The following is a 9715-nucleotide window of genomic DNA, read 5'->3' as shown; positions in this document are numbered from 1 at the left end:
GTTTATCAAGATCATGAGCAGACCTATAATTTTCCAAATCACATTCAGTTCAAGACACATATACTGGAAAAGCTATACCATATGTCAAGGCTCAAGTCATCTACCAGGCTTCTCAGCACCATGACAGCTTGGCTTTAGAGGCTTTCATAAATTCAAGTGAACACCTGTCAGCTTGCAGGTGTGATAGTCTGCTATTTTGTAACATGAACTATAATTCCCAGGTATAGCAGTGCTAGCAGCACTATCATCATTTAAGTATAATCATGTGCATTTCTCTGTTTCATGACTAATGAAATCTATGTGATCACACTGAAAATCTTCTCATCTTGGCAGGTCTGCTACTGGCATTCATCACATTGGGATTATTTTAGATTGGCTAGCATAAGTATGTTATTTTCCATTTGTTAAATCATGGGGAGTCATATCACAACTGAGAAAAATACATTCATTTATATGTTGATTATTCTTGTGTTCTCAGTCATAATTTCAAAGCACCATTTCCTCTCTTTCCCTTACCTTTCCACATACCTAAAATCAGAAACAATTTCAGCACTAATTATACTGTGTTTTCCTAAGCAGCAGGAAGGACAACTCAATAGACTTTTCAACTACAGTACATTCCAGATGTGATAGTCAATTTCCCTTCAACAAAACAGAAAGACAGCATCATGACAGCAAAGCACACTTTTAAAAAAAATTCTACTTTGGTCAGTGTAGCGGAGCGGTCACCCCACTCCAGTTAGGAAGGGATTAAAAACAGCCAGGGGAGGCTGGTTGGGTAATCAGCCACAGGTGTGGCCACACCCAATTAGGGTCCAGCTGGCCCTGATAAAAGGGCAGACTGAGGGATTGAAAGAAGACCCTTACTCCAGCTGAGAAGCAGAGAGGCTCAGGCTGCCTGGGAGAGCAAGCAGGGTACCTGAGGTGGAGCAGAAGAGCTCTTGCCTGGTGAGCCCCCAGGCTGAGGCTTTGCTAAAGGTCAGGGGAGGTATTAGGGCTGCAGGGAGGCAGCTGGGGCTGGAAAGACAGCAGGTCCAAACCCCCTTGCGGATGATGCGGACTTCAGACTGCAGTTTGTCTCTGAGGGAAGGGGCTAGATGAGGACTGGCAGTGGGTCACTGAGATGAGGTGGGCTTAGGGGATTTGGGTCTCCCCTCTCCAGAGAATCCTGAGTGTGGGGGCACTGCTGTGGGGCAGCACCCCAAGATAAGGGGCATTGGGGTCCAGGAGGGATGCAGGACCTGCTATAAGAGGTGGAGATCAGGAGAAAGCAGGCACCAATAGGAAGACACCAGCCAGCAGGAGGCCCTCTGGGGCTTGAACTGAGCTACTTCCCGGATAACCAGCAGGAGGTGCCATGGCGGTGAGTGTCCGCCGTGCTACAGTCGGACACTGAAGTATTTCAGTACTAGTTTAGGCTCAGATAGTTTTGTCAAAGGATTGTAACTCAGGCCATGTCTACACTACCACTTTTGTCAGTATCACTTGTGTCGCTCAGGGATGTAAACAAAAAAAAATCACCCTGAGCAACATAAGTTACACTGACAGAAGCTCCAGTGTGGACAACGTTATGTCAGTGGGAGAGCTTCTCCTGCAGACATATCTACCGCTGCTCATGGAGGTGGTTTTATTACATCGATGGGAGAGCTCTCTTCCATGGGCATAGGCTGGCTATACGAGTGAGCTTACAGGAGCGCAGCTGCATCAGTAGAGCTGTGCCGCTTTAAGCTCTCTAGTGTAGACATCCCCTAACTAACTGTTGGGGTTGACTGCAAGTTACCTTGGTCTGTTATTACAGAATGGTTCAGGGGGCGCTAATAGTGAACTGGCTTTGACCTGCCGGGGTGGCTTGCAGCCACTCAACTAAATAAACAAGTAAAAAATAAAAATAAAAAGGGCCTAAAAGTATTACATGTAAAAATAAAAAGCAGGGGTGTTTCCTGCCAAAGCCTGCTTGTGAATGTATACGCCCTCCCTTAAAAAATAATAATAATAAAAAGGTTATAAAAATTGCTTTAGACGGTCTCACCTGCAGACCTAGGCCTTGTGGGTGCCCAGGAATTCCCAACGCTGAAGCAGCGCCTGCTACAAGCCCTTAAGGACAAGGCTGGAGGGTCTGGAATTGTCCGTAGCAGAAGAGGTGTAAGCATTAAATCTTGCTAGCTTGTTTGGTTGCTGGAAATCACATATTTAGTAACACGTAAAGGCTGGAAAACTTCTTATACTTTGGCAATAAAGCCGGTTATACTTATGCACCTGGTGTGGCTTCATTGAATGTATCCGAGCCCCCTTTTGGCTTGACACTAACCCACAGTTGGGTCAGCAGGAGTGTTGTGCTACATCAAGCTCTTCTGGATACATGTTGCCATGCCAAGTGGACTATACACTTGAAAACAAGCACTATAGCAGTTTCAGACTGTAGACCGTGTATGTTCTAAATCTGAGTTCTGGTGGGTTCCCATAAAAGTGACACATGTCTAACAATAAATAATGTACTAGATCTAGCAGAATGACATTAAAATTAGATGACACCCCTATACCTAGTAGACCACATCCTCCGGTAATGTAAATCAAAATAGCTCCATTGATTGCGTTTCCCAATCATTCCTAACTTGATGTCCCAAAAAGTAGCCCAACAGTAGGGTCCGGAATAAACTTTCTCTAAAGAGCTTCTAAGGTTTAACATTTGAGATGTTATTTCAGTTTATTAATTCAGATGTGAACCTTGCAGCCGTTACCCAGACCTTTGTCACCTTGTGATTAGAGTACTGCGCTGTGCTCTTCATGGAGCTACACTTTACATTTAAATCTGAATTTCAGCAGTTGCAAAAATCCAACTGCCCAATCATCTTACTTGCACAAAGCAATGGTGCCAGTTAGTATATGGGTGGAGTTTAAAGGCCTATTTTGAGCTACTAAGCCCTAAACAGTTGGGGCTCTGGTTCCATTAAAAATGCCTCTCTTTCCTTGTGGTATCATGGCACTCATCATCAACAGAAGCACTTGAACTAGTGCTCCTTTCATATCAGAAGATGGGCTGATGCCCAGGCATTCACTAATAGGGGGTCCCAATCCCTGGAATTTTCTTTCCTCTTTGATCCAAAAGAGCTTGCATTTATTGACCTTCATGCCATGCTGCGTTGTTCATTTTCTTTCATTGACTCCAAGGGCAGGGATGGATGAGGGTTCTGTGACAGCTGACTGGAGGCATCATTTCTTAGATGTTTTTGTGGCTGAAATTTAATTTTTTCTTTCAGTACCTAAGATACTTGGAAGGCAAGAAAGTCTTGTCATATAGGTCTTGTTCTGACTCTGCTTCCAAAGCAAAATTCTGTTGTCCCTCTAGAATCCCTCATTGCTGTTTCCTAGCTGGCTTAGTCTTACATTTCTCTGGGCTCATTCAGAACTTTAACAGTCATTTCAGCAGCTCTGATTGGCTCCTGTTCTGGGAGCAGTGTGAATTTCCTTTTGGCTAAGGGGTGTGATTTTTTTTTCTTGTCAGCGTTGTGGTAGCTTTATTTGCCATCACCAGCTAATGTGCACTTCTTAGCTCTTAGTGGGGGACCAAGACTTCCAGACAAATAACTGTCAGTGCTTGAGATGGGAGCTCACAAGCTTTGGTAGGCTTGTTCTTCCATTGACTTACAGCTGGGAACACTCTTGAGCAGTTGATTGCAACTCTAATTTTTAGTTCCTCCTGTCATTACACCACTATGTGAAAGGAATATCCACTTCTTCCCTAGCCTAGTGATGTGTGAGTATACCGATAAAAACAAGAGAAGTGTGACATTCTGTTCAAAGGTTGTGCTTATTAGCCCCTGATGGGAAAACCACTAGTGCATTCAGTGTATGAGGATCTATGTGGCCCGTGTGGTCAAACACCTTCCCAATACAAATGTGTGTACAGTTGGCAACTTGTGTAACCTTGAAATAGAAAGATATTTTATTTTAACCAACCTAGCAAGATCTGTGCCAGGCAAAGATTGAAAGCAGGCACTGAACCTATAAATAGGACACTGCAGCAGTGTTCAATGGTTGGGTAGCTTAAGCAGAAAGTAAATAGCCCAGCCAATGGAATTCAGCTGCTTCACATATCTGGTATTCTGTTTCTGTGAGATTGTCCTGACTGCTCTGGTCACGTTTTTGCTGCTGCAGGCCTTGAAGTCCTGAATTTTGTTGTGTGCATGTTGAATTTCACATTATATCTTGATATTTTACAGCTTGCAAGTTAAAATGATCCCATCTTCATTTAATTCTGCTGTGTTTGTAGCTTGCACAAACAAATTTAGCCATCTGCTGGTTGCAGATCAAATAAAATCAAATCCTTCACTTAAGATGTTATCATCAATATTAATGTACATAATCTTTAATACTGATTCGTGCATAATTCTAAATAAATAAGTAAAAGTTGTTGTAGCTTGTATTTGATCTACAGAAAATTCATTGGTGGTTTATTTAAATATAAGAGCTCAGAAGTTCTTGTAGGGCTGTAATGTGGAAAGAGAAGCACTAGAAACCCTTCATTACACTAATGCATTTTATAAATATACATTTTAACCGTTTACAAAATTAACTCATAGAGGCAGTTGATAATGGCTTTCATTTCCATGAGAGAACAAGAGATGGAGCTTTAATAAGCTGATTGTTAAATGATGGTCTAAACCTTTGGTTATGTTAATACATGGTGATCGGGGGAAGCCTCACTATTCACTTATGTTAGAAAAAATATATCAGATCTGTTAAAATAGAATACAAAATTGCTTGTATTAAATTATGTCTGTCACTCAGCTGCTACTTTACATTTTGATATACACAAAAGAAAATGTGAGTGATTGTAACTGTGGCTACAAACACAAGACAGAGCATAGATCTTAATGAACATCACCAATTATTACAGTTTAAATAAAGATCTAATGAAATCTAGAAAGTGATAGGTTATTTGAATCACAATCTGCTTAAAAATAACATTGTGATGGGGTGTATAAATCCAGGGCTGGCTCCAGACCCCAGCACGCCAAGCGCGCACTTGGGGCGGCATCCCGCGGGAGGGCGTCAGGCAGCTCTGGTGGACCTCCCACAGATGTGCCTGCGGAGGGTCCGCTGGTCCCGCGGCTTCGGTGGAGCATCTGCAGGCATGCCTGCAGGAGGTCCACCGGAGCCGTGGGACCAGCGGACCCTCCGCAGGCACATCTGTGGGAGGTCCACCGGCGCCGCGGGACTGGCAACCGCCAGAGCGCCCCCCGCGGCGTGCCGCCCTGCTTGGGGCGGCGCAAATCCTAGAGCCGCCCCTGTATAAATCCCACCCAAGTTAACCAAGGGTTAGCAGGATTGCACCTGGAGAAAGTGTAAAGCATAACTGAGGCTCAACCCCCAATGGGGAGGAGCTGGGTCTTCATCAGTGCAGAAGCACAGGGCAGTGAGAGGTTAAGGCCAAGAAGAGAAGTAGCTGGGTGTTTCCTCTCTTGGGCTAAAGGCAGAGAGAAGCCTGGGAGGTCTGGCATCAGAAGGGGAGGGTCCTGAGCCAGCAGGAAGCCTGGGCTGCAGGTGGATGGAGGTGGATAGTGAAGTCTGGGGCCAGACGCAGGTAGTCCTGAGCCAGGAGAAAGATGGAGGCAGTAGCAAAGCTAATAGGGAGGCAGAAGGCAGTGACTCTCCCCCATCCCCAGCAGACTTTAGGTATATGTGTGCCACCTTAACAATTTTCACACAGGCTGGAGAGTGTGTCCCCACCACACTCACCTGGATGGGCCCAGCTACCCTCTCTGGGTGTTGCCGCATGGCACATGAGGTAATGTGGTGCTGCACACTTGTGCTCCACTCACTCAGATTTGGCCCAGCTGATGGAGGTGCAGCCAGGCCAGACCTGAATGGTGCTGTGATCCCGCACACCAGGTTGCAACTCATGGAATGGAGAGCCCAGGCTCAGTCCGATGGGATGGGAGCTGCTACTGCTGGGTGAGAAGGAAGAACTCTGCAGTCTCAGGGTACGTCTACACTACGGGATTATTGGTTTTGTAAAACAGAATACTAAGCACATTAAATCGGTGGTGTGCGTCCATGGTCCGTGGCTAGCGTCGATTTCTGGAGCGTTGCACTGTGCCCGCAGCCTCCCCCGCCCCTTGGAACTTCCGGGTTGAGATCCCAGTGCCTGATGGGGCAAAAATCATTGTCGCGGGTGGTTCTGGGTAAATGTCGTCAGTCACTCCTTCGTCTGGGAAAGCAACGGCAGACAAGCATTTCGCGCCTTTTTCCCCTGGATTGCCCTGGCAGATGCCATAGCATGGCAATCATGGAGCTTTTTTTGCCGTTTGTGACTCTCACCGTATGTGTACTAGATGCCGCTCACAGAGGCGATTCAGCAGCGCTACACAGAAGCATGCTTTTGCTTTTGCATGACAGCAGACCCAGGGGCGCAAAAGCAAAAATTGGGAATGACCCGATTTAAACGCCTAGTGTAGACCAGGCCTCACTCTGAGTACTAGAAAGTGAAGATAGGGTGACCAGATGCCCCAATTTTATAGGGACAGTCCCTATATTTGGGGCTTTTTCTTATAAAGGCACCTATTACCCCCTACTCCTGTCCTGATTTTTCAGACTTTCTGGTCACTCTAAGTGAAGATGATGACAATGCTCCCTTCTGGTCTGGAAATCTATCACTAGAGACAGGCCACTATAGGACCAGAACAACTGTCAACAGATGGGGCTAGACAGGAAATAACTGCTATGCCACACCCAGCCAAAAGGGGGCACACCAACTGTGTATCCTCCCTGCTACAAACCTACAATCAAAATTTGTACTGAAATGTCTGTGTAGCATGAATTGAAGTCAAATAATTAGCATAGTACCACAAAAATATTACTCATCACAACACTCACTAATCCCATGACAAAAATGGAGATATTACCTGTCTTCCTTGGCAAGTGCTACAAAGATCATGTTTGCAATACCCTTTAAAGATTTATATTAACCCACTACGTAAGTGATAAGTAATATTATTATTCATAGGACTTGCATTAACCTTTATTTTAAAATATGCACTTTCTGCCCTTTAGACTTTAATCACCAAGAATTTCATAAATTCCCCTTCTCCAAATGCCTTTACATTTTCAGATTGTATCAGTAATCTGGTTTATCACATCGAATTTGAGACTGTTCCCAGGAACATAAAGACTTAAGAGATGAGACTGTCATGTGCTTCAATCTAATATCACCTAGGAGGAGGTGTGACAAGTTATAACAAATGTGTCCAATTTTAATCTTACCTGGTGTGCCAGTTTTTATGATTCATGTGTTATCAAATAGACTCTTACCCAGAAATTTTGCTATACAAACAAGCTGAAAGTGTGAGCTTTTTATTTAAATTGTAATGGATTTTTAGCAATACAAAAAGCCAATTAACCAAAATTTATGCAAGATACTTTGTTAGCCCCGGTGGTCAGGGTGTGCTGATTGAAAGGCATCAGCTATTGATATAAACTAGAGAATGAACTATTAGAAAGGATGTATCAGAATCATATGTTACTGTGGCTCTATCAGGAAAGAGGGAAGTTGTACTTGGGTATTGTCCCTGACTTCAAAGGACAGGAAGACTTAACCACTCATATGGATTATAAATTTGTGACCAATTTACATCAGAAGCAAGGATCTCTATGCACTCAAATACTTTGCGAGGCACACTTCACATTCTCGCTGTATGTCACACTCACAGCTCCGACAGGGAAAGACAGAGAGACAGCTTTGGGTTGTGGGAGAGCTAAGGCTTTTCTGTCATGTCACAGATCAGATAAAAATCTAATCTGTAACTTGAAGGCAGTGATATTTTAGAAGAGTGTTCCCTTGTCTGCCTTTCAGGCATTTGCTATATAACATTTTGTTTCCTGTCTTCCTGCCCTTCTGCAAACTACCAGTAAATACGTTTGTTCAATCTGAACTGAATTGGGTTTTGAGTTTTGTATCTGAGGATATTACTAACTAGAGAGAATCTCTGGTCTGTCCAGGAAGACACAGCAAAGCAAATGCGAGAGTCTGTGTGAATCAAAGGCAAGGAGAACATTGTGGATGTCTCTACAGAGCAGTGCAGCACTAGTGTGTATCCAAAAGTGTCAAATGGCGTAGGGGTGCCAGGCTCCATCCAAAGTAGCTACTTAAAAAGTCACCTTAAAATCACACCATTTAACTGATAACCGGTGGAATAATTCCACGTCTGATGTAATACATGCAAACTTTGTTTTTCCTCCAGTATCCTTACAACAGGACTTTACTCTTGCCTATTATATGGAAAACTTCATTAAACAAACAGGCATTATTATGTTACAATAGACAAAATTAGCAACAATAAAGCTATAAATAACCATTTATCAGATCAAAATTCAATAAAAGGAACAAAACGCAGCTATGTGCCTTAAAATATACTGGAGGATGTTTTCCAGAGGGATTATATGCTTTTCCAAGGACAAAGCATGACCTCCAGACTCCCTACCCAAGAGACACAGCAATTTGATTTCCATCAAAGGGAATCGCAGACATATCTAATGGCTTTATACAATATTTGGATGCAAGAGGCAATATCTCAGTCTTTTCTGAATTAAGTTTGTGTGTATTGACTGACATTCAAGATTTGATGGCCGACAAGTTGACAGCACTGAAACTGCACTCTGCATGCCAGCTGAAATGGAAACACAGATTTGAGTATCATACTAATAACAGTGATACCTTAAAAAAAAGATGCTGCTTAATGTTACCCACTGTCAACACACTGATGCTAACATAGAATAGGATCAGAGACCAAGCCCTGGCTCATAGCCCATTGTACAGATGTTTGGTTAGAGGTGATAATGCCTGCAGTTATAAAATGAGCTCCTTGAGAAACATAAGATGTAAATCAGTGAAGTATTTCTCTCTTTGGTTGTCGTGTGTTCCAAAGAGTCTAGTGGTGGCTCTTGCAAACAATAAATGAAAGGCTAAAAGCTGATCCAGTATTAAGAAGGTGGCAGGGCCCTTAGAATCATTATGATCTAAGTCACTACCATAATCCACACCTTTGTCACCCCTGTATTGGACTACTACAGTGTATTCTGCATGGGGCTACATCTTAAATCCATTCAGAAGCTGAAGTTAGAGTAGAGCAGAGTGGCCCACTTGTGAATTAGACTACCTAGCTATGAACTCATGAATTGGATTAGCTGCCTTTTGGCTTCAGGGTGGACTTGAAGGTGTCAGTTTTGACTTATAAAGTCTAAATGGATTTGGACCTGCTATTGGAGAGAGGGCCTCTCTCTTTGAGTGATGCGGCCACACATGTGCTCAACAAGAGCACTTGAGCAGGAGCTCCCTCTGTGTATGAGAAGGATCTGCTAGCAGAGGATTGTCCATCAGGATCCTTTCTAAATGGAAAACCACCAGGTTTAAGATGGATTCCAGTATCATGTGACATGTTCACATATCCTGTGAGACTTCATTACCCACTGGCTGGCGCACACATATACAGGAAGGCTTACAAGTAAACAGCCATTTACTACCAATTGGTCCTACTTAATGGGAGCCATCATTAATGGCCCATACTTTGCATAGTTACAATAGGACTTCAGAGTCATACTTCATATTTCTAGCTTCAGCTACAAGAATGATACATTCATACAAATAGGAGGAACATGCTCAGTAGATTATAAGCTTTGTAATGATACCTTACAAGAGACCTTTTGCATAAAGCATATT

The 9715-nt window shown here is 43.4% G+C and overlaps 1 long non-coding RNA gene across 1 annotated transcript in view; it reads left to right on the top strand.

Annotated features, from left to right (window-relative positions):
* Positions 1-868: 868 nt before the first annotated feature.
* The window catches only part of LOC123343437, a 35537-nt gene continuing 26690 nt past the window's right edge, over positions 869-9715 (top strand). Inside the window, exon 1 of the long non-coding RNA XR_006572241.1 lies at positions 869-948. This is a non-coding gene — a long non-coding RNA (uncharacterized LOC123343437). The remainder of the gene's footprint in view (positions 949-9715) is intronic.

The sequence above is a fragment of the Mauremys mutica genome, chromosome 10 (assembly GCF_020497125.1).
Source record: "Mauremys mutica isolate MM-2020 ecotype Southern chromosome 10, ASM2049712v1, whole genome shotgun sequence".
Taxonomy (NCBI): domain Eukaryota; kingdom Metazoa; phylum Chordata; order Testudines; family Geoemydidae; genus Mauremys; species Mauremys mutica.
This window is presented reverse-complemented; position numbering and strand designations above follow the sequence as displayed.